Source organism: Amphiura filiformis, unplaced genomic scaffold (assembly GCF_039555335.1).
Source record: "Amphiura filiformis unplaced genomic scaffold, Afil_fr2py scaffold_167, whole genome shotgun sequence".
Taxonomy (NCBI): domain Eukaryota; kingdom Metazoa; phylum Echinodermata; class Ophiuroidea; order Amphilepidida; family Amphiuridae; genus Amphiura; species Amphiura filiformis.
The window spans coordinates 16,965-30,586 of record NW_027305631.1 but is presented as its reverse complement, the minus strand read 5'-3'; the positions used below and the strand labels follow the sequence as shown (position 1 = coordinate 30,586).

The following is a 13,622-nucleotide window of genomic DNA, read 5'->3' as shown; positions in this document are numbered from 1 at the left end:
GACTTTTCTTGTTTTAACGCACTGAACCGTAAACACCTTAAAATGACAGTGCGCCCTCGAAGCTGAAAGTTACAATATGATAGGGCGACTATTTACTAAAAACCGAAGCCGTGCGTATGAATTGTGGTACTATTACATCAAAAATGTCATATAATGAGAGAAAATGTACCATTTTGAAGCATCAAACTCTAAAAAGTACTTTTTTGGCTATATAACTTGATCAATTTCAGAGATTTTAATGCAGTCTTTTCGAATGCCATGAAAACAAATAGTTCCTCGTCGTATTTCAATGTATCGCCCAGGCCTATTAGTGGTCTTTAACCTGGAGTTCCAACTGGTCAAGGGAGTCTGTGTAGGATGAGTAATTAGCACCAAGGATAATGCGGCAAGCCCTCTTTTGGATGCGCTCTAATTGATGTGCCTGGTCGTTGGTAATACTACCATGCCAGACAGGGGCTGCATATTCGCATGTTGGGCGAACATAACCAATATAAACAGAGACTAGGTCACCAGTTGGAACACCAAAGCGTTTGAGACGTGAGAGCATGTACAACCTTCGACTGCTTTTTGATACCATATTGTTAACCTGAGACTGCCAGCCAAGATTGGACTGGACAGTCAGGCCCAGGAGCTTAGTCTCAGACACCACCTCAAGCTCAATCCCAGCAATGCGAAGACTAGGAGGGCGGAGGTTCCCTCATGAAACAAACCTGCATCACCTTGCACTTACTCGGATTGAGCTTGAGATGATTGTCTTTTGCCCAAGCATCCAAGTCCTGAACATCAGGTCCAATCTGGCTGACTTGTTTAGCAGGACGAACCTCTCCAAGGGAGAGATCATCGACATACTTAAAGCTTTTAGTCAGAGACTCCTCAGAAGCATTGTTGATTACACCAAGAAATGTGATGGGGCCCAGCTTAGTGCCTTGTGGGACACCACATGAGAGAGTTTCCCATTCTGACAGGGCAGAGTGGTACTGCACCCGTTGACGACGAGCTGTGAGGAATTTTATAATCCACGGCAGTAACTCGCTTCTGACACCAAGCTCGTAGAGTCTCTGTATAGCTAAAGTATGGTCGATGCAATCAAATGCCTTGGAGAAGTCCGTCACAACTAGGGTTCCTACAGTTCCTCCTTTGTCTGTACCTTTGAAGAAAACATCAAGAATTTCAATTAGACAATGAGAAGTAGACGACCCTTTGATACTACCATATTGGTTGCGGTCAATTGCACTAGAAATATCATCAAGCACCCAATTTGCAACAAACCCTTCACATACTTTTGCCAAAAGGGAAGTCAGTGAGATTGGCCTTAGTTTTGAGATTGTAGCAGGGGTTTCCTTTGGAATTGGGGCAATTGTTGCATCTTTCCAAACTTGGGGGACCATTCCATCTTTTAAAGATGAGTTGAATATATCTGTTACTGGGATGCTAAACTCACAGGCAAACTCTCTAATCAACCTCCCAGGAAGACCGTCAGGTCCTGCTGCTTTTTTAACATTCAGTTTTTTCAAAGCATTGTACATATCCCATACCTGGATCTGGTGTGGCAATCTTGCAGGTAGGAAGGCAGGCAGCTCCTGTGGGTTGATTGGAGGTCTACTTTGTGAGACTGAGGCAAAATTATCATTTATAGCCCTTGCAATTGCTTTTTCATCATTTTGCTGGACACCAGGGACTGAGATAATTGGCCTTTTCTGGCATTTGTTGGTTATTAGTTGGATTCCCTTATGCCAGCCTGATGGATCACTTGACTTGAGGTTCTGAATGCGATCTTTGTAGTAAAATTTCTTCGCTTGATCGATGGCACGACTAACCTTATTGCGGAGAAAGCGCCAGAGAAACATTTTCTTCTCAGCAAAAGCTACCTGACGTTTCCTGATTAGGTTCTTAATCTCAGGAGTGATCCAAGGTTTATCCTCAGAATGTAGTTTGATAACCTTAGAGGGGAAGTGAAGATCAATTGCTTCCTGGACAGTAGCATAAAATGCATTCGATTTATCAGCAGGAGATGTCGCGTTCAGAACCTCAGTCCAAGAATGTTTGGTTATCCATCTTCCAAACTCATGCACACTTTGTTTACGTAATGGCCTAACTGTTCTTTTGTGAGATTTACCGTTCTTACTATACCCTACTGGTGACCAGTAGACAGTGTTGTGGTCACTTTTACCGATTGGAGAGCTCACGATAGGAGTACCATAGTACTTCTGAAGGTTTGTAATGATCAAATCCAAGATAGCATTGTTACGTGTTGGTTTATCAACAACTTGTTTTAATGAATGGGCTCTGCACAGAGGGTTAATATTGAGCCTATTAAAATCACCTAAAATGACTATACCCAATTCAGGGTGCTGAGACTTTAGAGTATCTAGAGTTGTCAAAATATGTTCAATCAGCAAGTCTTGGTACGGTGACTCGGGTGGTATATAGACAGCACAGATAACTATTGCAGACACAGCTCTTGGTAGGCGGTGGGGGCGGGCGCGAAGCCAAATGCATTCCAGTTCCAGTCAATAGCCTATATACAGTTGTAAATAGCTACAGATAAAAATATAGGGTCAGCTTAAGGAAGGGGTATGAACGTTTGGACAGTATTTATTGTGGGACATTAGAGCACATCAGACATATCGAATTGCATTCTGAATACGAAGAATGTCATTCTGATATCAAATAATTTAGATTTTTGAAATTCGCAATGTAATACACATTTTATGGCAAATCATTAAAATTGATATTTTTGATATTTAACAGTACTCGAAGTAAACTTTTTAATCTGATGATTTATAATTAACGTGTATGTAGGAGGGATGAAATGTTGACGATTGAAGATATGGATTTTTTTTCCCAAAACACCAAAAAAAATTAGGTCTTTTGGGGAAAAAATCCATATCTTCAATATGAAAGGTCAAAATTTTCAATTGATCGTCGGCTTTTCCTCCCAGCTACATACACTTTAAGAATATATCATTAGATTTATAAAATTTACTTCGAGGACTGTTAAATATCAAAATTTGAAAAATATCAAATTTTTATAATTTGTCATAAAATTTGTATTATATCGTGATTTTCAAAAATGAAAATTATTTGATATCAGAAAGACATGCTTCGTATTCAGAATGCAATTCGATACGTCTGAGGTGCTCTCATGTTCCATAAAAAATACTGTCGAAACGCCATAAACGCTCATTCCAGATCCCTTAAAAGCTGACAGCGATGCTGAAAAAGGGGGTCTTAACAGTCCTACATATGAAGGGCTTTGTTTCAAAACCCCTTACATCCACTTCCCATTTTTGAGAACACATCAAAAAATTATCAAAAAAATCACTGATGGGGGTTTGCAACAAAAGCAGTTTTTGGCGGGATGCTTGAGTAGGATGAGCATCCCGCCAAAAACTGCTTTTGTTGAAAAACACCTTATATCAGTGATTGTTTTGATGATTTTTTGATGTGTTCTCAAAATTGTGCAAGTGGATGAATTAGGGGTTTTGAAACAAAGCTATACGTTTCACTTCACAGTAGAGCATTTTCAGCATCTTTCCAACTTCCAGTGGTTTGTTTCATGTAATTTTGGACAAAAAGTTTTTGTGTATCGAATATGGGGGGGAAATATTTCATTTTTGTGAAAGGTTAAACCCAAACTTTTCGCTCATCCATTATACTATGGAGCACTTTATACATGGAAAAATCATATCGATAACATTGCAAAAAACATGTCTACGGGTAAAGGAATCATTAACAAAATTAAACATTTCGTACCTGAGCATATTCTTTATTCATTATATTGTACACTGATACGTCCTTATGTTAATTACGGTATTATAGCATGGGGCAGCACTTGTAAAACATACTTAGATAAACTTTTCAAGCTGCAAAAAAGGGCACTTCGAATTGTATCAAATAATCATTACCTAAGTCATTCAGCTCCTCTCTTTCAGAACTATAAAGTAACTTAATGTTTACGATACCTATGATCTTGAACTAAGTACTTTTATGTAGAAACATTTTACCAATCAACTTCCAGAAGCATTTCAAAAGTATTTTGTAAGGCAAAGTATACTCTGCACAAGTACCACAAGAGAAATAATGAAGATTACCAGGTTCCTAAATCTAAAACAAATTTCGCTCATAAAACCTTAAGAACAGCGGGCCCAATTAAGTGGAATTTACTTAAGCATTTCAAAAGCAAAGTGAACGATAATATTATTCATAAAATTACATTTAGTGTTTTATCTAATTTTCCTTGTACGGCTTAAGTAATTTAATTGTGTATCGTATTTATTGTACTATAGTTAATGTAGTATTGAATTTATCACGGTAATTTCTTGCATTATTCTTGATCACAAAACAGGCTTTTTTGGTTTTTATCAGGGTAAATGAGGGGGGGGTGGTTGTGTATTGACATTTTGTGGTATATTTTGTTGTTGTTGTTGTTATTTTGAAACTTTTTTAGGTTAATAGGACAGGGGGTTCTTAATACAGGCCATCCGGCCTTCCGAGAACTTCCTCATTCAATGTATGTGTTTAACACTGCATATCTCAGAAAACAGTACAATATAGCAAAATCGAGGAAAAGAGGGGTCAGCATTTTTTACTCATATTTTGAAGTTTCATTAGGTTCCCTAAAGTATTCATGAAAATGGTGATGAAAAATTCTCATATCCCCCCTGAGCAAGATACCAGACCCCCCTAAAACCGCCCTAAAATATGCTTCTGTTAACCGCTGACAAATTTGAAAATATTGAATTTTGCACACATTTCAGATGACATGTTTGAATATAACACAATGGTTTAACAGTTTATTTTTTCTGTCATGTAATATTACATATTTTCACAATATGAAAATGCACAGCAAGCTTTAAAATTGTTTGGAATGTTCCATTTTCAGCATGAGGGGTGAGACTATATTCTTGTATTTTTAAAATGTTGAAAATGCCTAATTTTCCCCAATCTTTGGTGGAAAAAATAAAAACCTTCATATCTTTTTTTTTTTTTTTTTTTTGTCATAAATTACCCCACTATTGATGTTTACAAAAATGCATTCAAAATCATGGAGACTTCTTTACTATTTTACTTACATACCCACCAATTCAGAGCACTTTTAACAATTAGTCAAATGAGGCATTTGTGTTACTTACACTTCTACTTCCATATCACTGCATATGATGATGACTTCAATTCAAAACTGCAACATTTTGTTTATCACTCTATACCACATGACTACGGTGACACAAACATGGAATATTAGCCAGGGTTAGTCCATTATTTCAAAGGGGTGTTTGTAGAAAACTGGGGTATCAAGGTTTTTGCTATATTCCACTGCACAGCAAAAAATAAGGAGTAAAGTGCTACCGACTAAAGTATGTTGATTAAAAAATAGACCAATTATTTACTCATCAACGAGTAAAAGACGATATTTGACACAACTCTTTGCCAGAGTAAAAATGGTCAATGGAAAGAAGTAAAATATTTTAATCGCCACATTGTATTTTACTCAAATCGCGTAGTAAATTCAACACGCGGAGTAAGTTTAATTCGACGACGTATTAAAATTCATGTCATCATGGCGTATAAAAGCGGAGCCGGGATGCGGAGGTGCAGTGTCTGCTGGTGGAATGGAGTTTGTCAGCAGTACAACCAATATTTGAAGGTACTAATTTCATTACTATTATTCATAACTTTATGTCCATATACCTGTTACACAATTTAGAAATCTTATTGTATGATTTGAACCGGATATAGACAGGTTTTAAGTTAGTTGCTTATCAGTATGGGCATCGGCTCACCATGCTAGCTGTGTACTTGTATATTTGCGATCGTATATCTTATGTACTAGTCTGAACAACCTCGAAGTACATACGCTGATGTGGACCAGGCCCGGGGACCAGGGGCGTAGCAGCAAGTGGATAGGGTGGACAAAGTCCATGGGCCCCGAGCAAAAGCGAAAATGAAGTGGATAGGGATAGGGCTGATAAAGGAGATGTTTAGAAGGCCTCACACTACTCCTTGTCCATATGCCCCAAAGCTCTTGCTACGTCCCTGATCCTGATGTTGACTCGTGCCACATAACTTTTTTGCAGTTATATGTAGTAGGAGAGTGAAACCATTGCAAAATATCACTTGAAATTTTTTTTCCATAGGCAGTTTTCTTTTTCAGTGCATTTATAATATTGATCTATATTTTACTTACAGATCAGATGTGACTTCGGGATTTTTGTGCTGCCCTACCTCTTTCCAGGAAAGGTGTTGAAGAAAAATGCACGAACGTCAGTCAACAGGTAAATTTCTATCAATAATGTTGCATTTAACTTGCCAATTTCTTTGTACATTTCAGAATACATGTAGTTCATTGAATGTGTAGTTCATGAAACCTCAAATGCCAAGGGGAAAACCCCATGTAGAACCTCTCATCCTCACCCGACAGGTGTTGGCTATCGTGAACTTTGAATAATCAAGCGCGAATCTTATAATTATCTTGTTTACCATTTCTGTAAATTCTTGTCTCCTAAAGTTTGTGTCCCCTTGAAAATAGCATTGCCCGCTATCACAGGAATAATAATATAATAATTATAAAGATATTTTAAATATTTGCAAAATCGCATGAAAGTAGAAATGCCAATGCAATGGGTGATTACAATGTAAATTACATGTAAATATGTCATTTTTGAGTTTTCATTTTTGGTTATATACCATCTGACCAATTATAGACAGTTTAAAAATAAGACATCCATAAATTTGGTTATTTATATTTTAAACCTTCCATCTACTTCATCACTTTCGAGTACCAAACAAATTTTGATTTATGGTTGATACAATGAAAAGGTGGTGGATTTTCTATTTTAAGGCAGCTTTATTTCACTTGAATAGTCCCAATGTCCTTTATTACATTTTCTTTTATTTTACATGTTTCAGGAAGGCACAGCTTTGGACTGGTTCCTCGCCAACTTTACTGGACGCACGCTGCCATTTATATACTTGTGAAGCAAGTTGAATCCAGAACAGTGTTTTTATAATGGATAGGCAAGCTTTTTCAATGCGCAACAGTGATGAAAGTAGTAGAACTTGTGCACAAGATATACCAAATCCTTCACATACAATGACTTAGCATATCCAGTACATGTACAGGCTGATCACTGCTATTTGGCAGTTCCTGGACACTATATCAGCTACTAAAGAACCTGGTAACATTAGACCATTCTTGAGTGTTAAAACATAATGAAGTGAAGACTTAATTTCTGTCCCTTTTAAAACACTCAGCATCTATAACATTAATTTTCAAATGACTTTTTCACATCAAAAGTTTTGGGAGAGGTGACCGGCTTCTATTTTATTCTATGTTTGCTCACATTGGGTAATGAGACAATAGACATGCTATATTGTGATTTATTTGATACCTATTTTGAAAATAAAACCAGGAAAATGCAGAATATTATATTTAATTTCGTATTCTTTTCATTCTTTTAGTTTAAAATACTGCTTTGTTCCAGCTGCAGATGGAGCCACAATACAATTCGAAAGTGTTTTTTGCTCAATATTTGTTGAGTAAAATACGTTTCATGTTGCTCAAAATGTTGAGTAACACTTTACTCTTCATCATTTTGCAAATCTTTTCACTTAAGTTTTACTCAAATAATGAGTAATCGTTTTAATCAACACTTGCGTAAACCTTTACTCAAGGTTAAACGAGTAAATTTTTCCTTGTTTCAGAGCAAAAAAGGGAGCTACTCAATATTGAGTAAAATTTAATCAACAAACGTTGAGCAAATATTACTCCACAGTCAATGAGTAAAATTTACTCTCATCTTTGAGTAAAAAAGGGAGCTAGTCGAATTTTGAGTAAATTTTACTCAACAAAAGTTGAGCAAATATTACTCCAAGTGAAAGAGTAAATTTTAGTCTAATCTTTGAGTAAAAAGGGAACTACTCAATATTGAGTAAAGTTTAATCAACATGTGCTGAGTAAACAATTAATCAACCGAAGCTGAGTAAAAATTACTAAAAATTCGACTAGCTCCCTTTTTACTATCGTGATGAGTAATATTTTACTCAATATTGAGCTTTTATTTTTTGCTGTGTGTGTAAAATGGCTGATATTGAGCAGATAATAGCAATACGATCTGCTAAATGCTCATAGCTCTACCGTATGATGCTAATTAGGAGAGTTGCATTAGCTTGGTCAAACTTAACAAATATGGTTATAACAATAAATAACGAAAGGGTTTTAAAAAAATGATTTTTTTTTTATATATCCAGGTCTCCATGTTCAAAATGTTCAAAATGCCTTAGTTAGTCCTAATTTTAATTCGTGTGTTAATAGGAAAATATTTTATATTTGTTAAACATTATTCCACTATTGCTGTTTGCACAAATATGCAGTCATATCATTGAGACAACCATTGCATCTTACTTACATGTCCACCAATTCAGTGCATTTTAGCATTGTCCCATTATTGCTGTTTGCACAAATATACAGTCATATCATTGCAGAGAATACCATAGCATCTAACAATGTCCACCAAATGCAGTGCATTTTTAACAATTGGTCAAATGAACCATTTGTTTTTCTTCATGTGTTTCTTACACAAACTACTTCCTTATCACAACAGATGGTAATGATTTCAACAAAAAATACAATTAACATTATGTCACTGGGGTGTTTGTAGAAAACTTAATTATCATGGTTTTCGCCATATTTCACTGTTTCGTATGTCTAACATTGAAGGGATGATAAATAAACGGTCTACCAAAATGCTGACCAAAGTTCAATCAAAACACGATCTGGACACCTTGCAAGAACTCCACAAGTAAAAATGCTTATATTATGCGGAGTTACGTTCCACACTGAGAAATACCAACTTCTTTGCATTACCAATTGCCCCAAGCCATGAAGTTCTCATACGGTATTCCATCCGTGACAAAGGTTAATGATGATTTTAACAATAAGCATCAAAAGGCTCAAAAAATGTCTTTTGATGTCCTTTATTCTATGTCCAAATCTCAACTATAAATTATATAAGAAATGCTACATAGATTTGAAGCTGTAATACTTAATGAAAGTATGTAAAGGTATCTACATTCACATAAAATTGTATCTATGGTGAGTGGAAAATTGCTCACTAGCATTTGAGTTTGGGCAAACTGTGGCGTGCGAGAGAGAATGATCACTCGCCTCAAACAAAATTTACCATTTGCACCTTGTGACTATGATTAAGTGTTATGACTGATTTGGAATTCAGATGCACTGTGTTCAGCTTTTTTTTTCAAAATATTTCTGTCATGAAAATGTTCTCCATTTTAGTTTCTAGAATGACACCCATCTATAAAAATGGAATAACTCAGATGTCAAAATACATTTAATTGTCATATTAAGCATTATAAAGGAGACACAAACAATGGCAGCGCCAGTTTTAGGGGGAGGCAACTGGGGAAAAAGTTCTGACTAGGGGCATTTGTTGAGGATAGCACCCCTCCCCCGTGGCACCCCACTGAAAACAAATCATATTTTAATTACAAATACACAAAAGATTAAAAGCCCATATCTTAAAAACATCTGCATTCTAGCATTTCAAAAAAGTAGTCCACTTCTGGCATGTGTATCTCGTAAATTAAAATATCATCCATGACTTGTATTTCTTTATTTAATTAGTCTGGAATTAAGGGCTCGGATAGCGGCGTTTCACGTATTTTGTATGTGACCTGAGAGCACATCAGACATTTCCAATTGCATTCTGATTACGAGGAATGTCCTTCCGATATCAAATAATTTTGATTTTTGAAATTTACGATATAATACAAATTTGATGGCAAATTATTAAAATTTTATATTTAACATTCCTCGAAGTAAACTTTATAAATCTAACGATATATACTTAAAGTGTAGGCCTATGTAGCTGGGATGAAAAGCCGACGATCAATTGAACATTTTGACCTTTCATATAGATATTAAAGATATATTTTGCCAAAAAGACCTAAATGTTTTTGGTGTATTTGAAAAAAAAAATCTATTATATCACAATCACAATTATTTGATATCAGAAGGCTCATGTGCTCTCAAGTCCCACAAAGAAATATGTGAAAACGTCACTATCTGAGCCCTTAAACTAGTTTACCTGTGAAAATCAAAAAATAAAAATATATGGAGGTTTTTATTTTTGCATCAAAATATTGGTAACAAATCACATTATTCATTCACTTTTTCTCAAAAAGTGAAAAGTAGGAAAACACCCTCCCAAAATGGAACAAACCAATCAGATTTGTTACTTTTTCTTTCATATCCGTTAAGATTAATATGTCAACTTAATACCTGCAGAGTATATTTTTCATTGTGAATGGTTTTCTATATATTTGATCATCTTGAAAGTACCCATTTTCGTATATTCCTAAGGAGCAATTTAACTTAACACATGCAGATTATATTTTTGATTGAGAAGGGGTTTCTATATCTTTGTTCATCGTGAAAATACCAATTTTCTACCTTTGTTGATGTTATTGGACCATTATAAGCTACCTTTCTTGAGTGACACCTCTGTATTATAATGGTTTAACCCACACATCAAAATACCTTTGATTGTCATAATAGACAATATAAAGGAGAAACAAATTATTTTTTATTTAAACCAAAATCAAGACTTCAAGTAACCAATTAAATTCAATATATTTACAACATCTGCATTCTAGCATTAGGAAAAAGTACTCCATTTTCGGGGCCTGTATCCGATAAACTGAAATACTCTCCATGATTTTTACTTTTTGATTTAATTAGTCTGGAATAAAACTAGTTTACCTGTGAAAATAAAAGTAATTAAAAGATATGAAGGTTTTTATTTTTTGTGTCAAAAGTGGGTAAAAAACGCATTTTTCTTTTTTTTTTTTTCAAAAGTGAAAAATAGGAAAACACCCCTCCTAAAAATGAAACAAACCAATTAGATTTTTTAACGTTTTCTTTCATATCTGTTAAGGGTAATATATCAACTTAATACCTACAGAGTATATTTTTTATTGTGAATGGTTTTCTATATCTTTGATCATCGTTAAAATACTCATTTTCTAGCTTTTTAGATGTAATTGGCCCAAACTTAAAAATGTTCTAGAGTGATACCTCTGTATTATAATGGAATAGCCCAGACTTCAAAATACCTCTGATTGTCATCTGAGACATTATAAAGGAGAAACAATTTCGTTTTATTAAACATACACAATCAAGACTTAAACTCAATATCTCTACAACATCTGCATTCTAGAATATGGAAAAAGTAGTGCACTTCCGGGGTTTATATCTCATAAACTAAAATACACTCCATGATTTTTATTTCTTTATTTAATTAGTCTTGCATGAAACTAGTTTACATGTGAAAATAAAAAAAATTAAAAGGTATGAAGGTTTTCATTTTTGTATCAAAAAGTGGGTAAAAAACGCATTTTTCACTTTTTCTCAAAAAGTGAAAAATAGGAAAACACCCCTCCTAAAAAATGGAACAACCCAATAAGATTTTTTACTTTTTCTTTCATATCCGTTAAGATTAATAGGTCAACTTAAAACCTGCAGAGTATATTTTCCATTGTGAATGGTCTTCTATATATTTGATCATCTTGAAACTACCCATTTTCTAGCTTTTTTGTTGTTGGAAAGGGGGAGGCAGGGGGTCATTTTAGGGGGGTCTTGTATCTCGTACCAGAGGGGTCGTGAGATTTTTTTAATGTTACCAGTGTGCATAACTTGGGACACTTGCTCAACCATCAAAGCATGAAAGAAATCTGCCTACCCTCGTTTTCCTCGGTCTGTCTGCTTCTATGAGATATTCCGTGTTAATTGTTGTGCTGTTATATTTTATATTTGAATGAAATAAAGATGGATGAATGAATGAATGAATGAATGAATGAATGAACTTTGTCTGTCCAAAGTGCGGTGACCCTACATGCTCTGCCAAGCGAAAATTTGATTATTGAAGTAATGAAGGCTAAAAACCTGCCTGCAATAATAACTTTCATAGACTTCAGGAAAGCCTTTGATACCATTCATAGAGGAAACATGCTGTCAATTCTCAATGCCTATAAAAATCCCTAATCAATCTATGGAAGGCAAGTATGTGAATATACAAAGGCAAAAGTAGTTTCGTCAGATGGAGAAACTGAACTGTTTGATATATTTGCTGGTGTACTGCAAGGAGACACCCTTGCCCCATAGGCCTACCTCTTTGTGGTGGTATTGGATTTATTTTGCTTTGAGGGAGGCAGTCGAAGGCAGAGAAGAGCAGCTTGGATTCCAGCTAGAGAAGAGAAGAAGCAGGCAAATCGGACCTGAAGTGCAAACAGATTTAATTTGGACTTGGCAGGCGACATAGCCCTACTGTCAGAGGAAATCCACCAAGCACAAGAGCTACTGCAAAGGGTTGAACCATCTGTTGGAAAAGTTTGGCCTCAAAATGAATGCTTCAAAATCAAAGTTCATGTCCTTCAACCGTAGTCAAAAGATATATATCCCAACAAACAAGGACACCAAACTAGAAGAGGTGAGCGCCGGGGGTGAGCGACTTCAAGTATCTGGGTGCATGGATGGTTAGTACAGAAACAGACGTATACGCAAAGCAGCTGCACTGCATGGAGAGCATGTAACTGCAGCCTCATCCATTGGCGGATCTAGAGCAAAAGAAACGTTGTTGATTTGAAATTTCACACCTGCATAAGCGGCCATTTTGGATTTATGCAAATTAGGCACTGTTCCACTGCTTGGATTTTTTGGGATTTTTGATATGTTTTTGTGTGATCTTTTGGGCGCATGTAAAATGGATTCTGTTGCAATTAGTGGTGGGTAATTTTTTAATTTGACTAGCCTATTATAGGCCTACCAAAACAATGTGCCCATTCGTCGGTGTTTACAAGCCCACACACTGGGTGAATCTACATGGGAAGCTGGACTGATTCGCATGAATGTGCACTCCTGGGATGCATATGATCTCCTTGTGCACAGATAGTGTAGCATCATGAGGACCCTTCATGTACACAGGGTACACAGTAATGATGAGTGCCTTTTATACAGGAGTACACTTAGGCCAAAAAAAAGATGTTTGCTTGCCTTGAACCGACCGACCCTAAATTTTGGAAATCAGAAAAAAGGGTTGTTTTCTATTTACTGTACAAAATAATACTGACCCTATTTTTGGAAATTCCTAAAAAAGGGGTTTTTTTCTTTTCAAATTTTTGCATTCTGAAGATGTAAAAAATGTATTTGTGTTCAACATTTGAGTTGTTTTGTAATGTTAGCTGATTCATTTTGACACCAAAATTGTCCTGGGGCGTTAGGGCTAATAGGCCACTATCGAAACTCAATATCCTTAACCCTAACACGCACAGGTACTACAAAATACTACTTGATATATGCGCTGTTTGTGCGTGCATCCAACGTGGTGCGATGACGTAATCGCCCTAAGTGATATAGGCTCGCTTTCGCTAGCCAGGCCAGCCCAAGACATGTGGCAAAGTGTCGCAGACCTAGTGCTTGGCATGCGAGGGGTCTCGGGTTCGAATCCCACCCAGTGCAAACAACTTCTTTCATTGTTTACTCTCTTTATTCCATCCTTCTTTCCCTTCCCATCGCCAAAAAGCCCCTGGGGCATTAGGGCTAATTC

At 35.9% G+C, this 13,622-nt stretch overlaps 1 long non-coding RNA gene across 1 annotated transcript; it reads left to right on the top strand.

Annotated features, from left to right (window-relative positions):
* The first annotated feature begins 5,327 nt into the window (after positions 1 to 5,327).
* LOC140145190 (uncharacterized) lies at positions 5,328 to 7,483 on the top strand. Its single transcript, XR_011857999.1, has 3 exons — positions 5,328 to 5,647; positions 6,190 to 6,275; positions 6,910 to 7,483. It is a non-coding gene; the product is annotated as an uncharacterized lncRNA (long non-coding RNA).
* Positions 7,484 to 13,622: the final 6,139 nt, after the last annotated feature.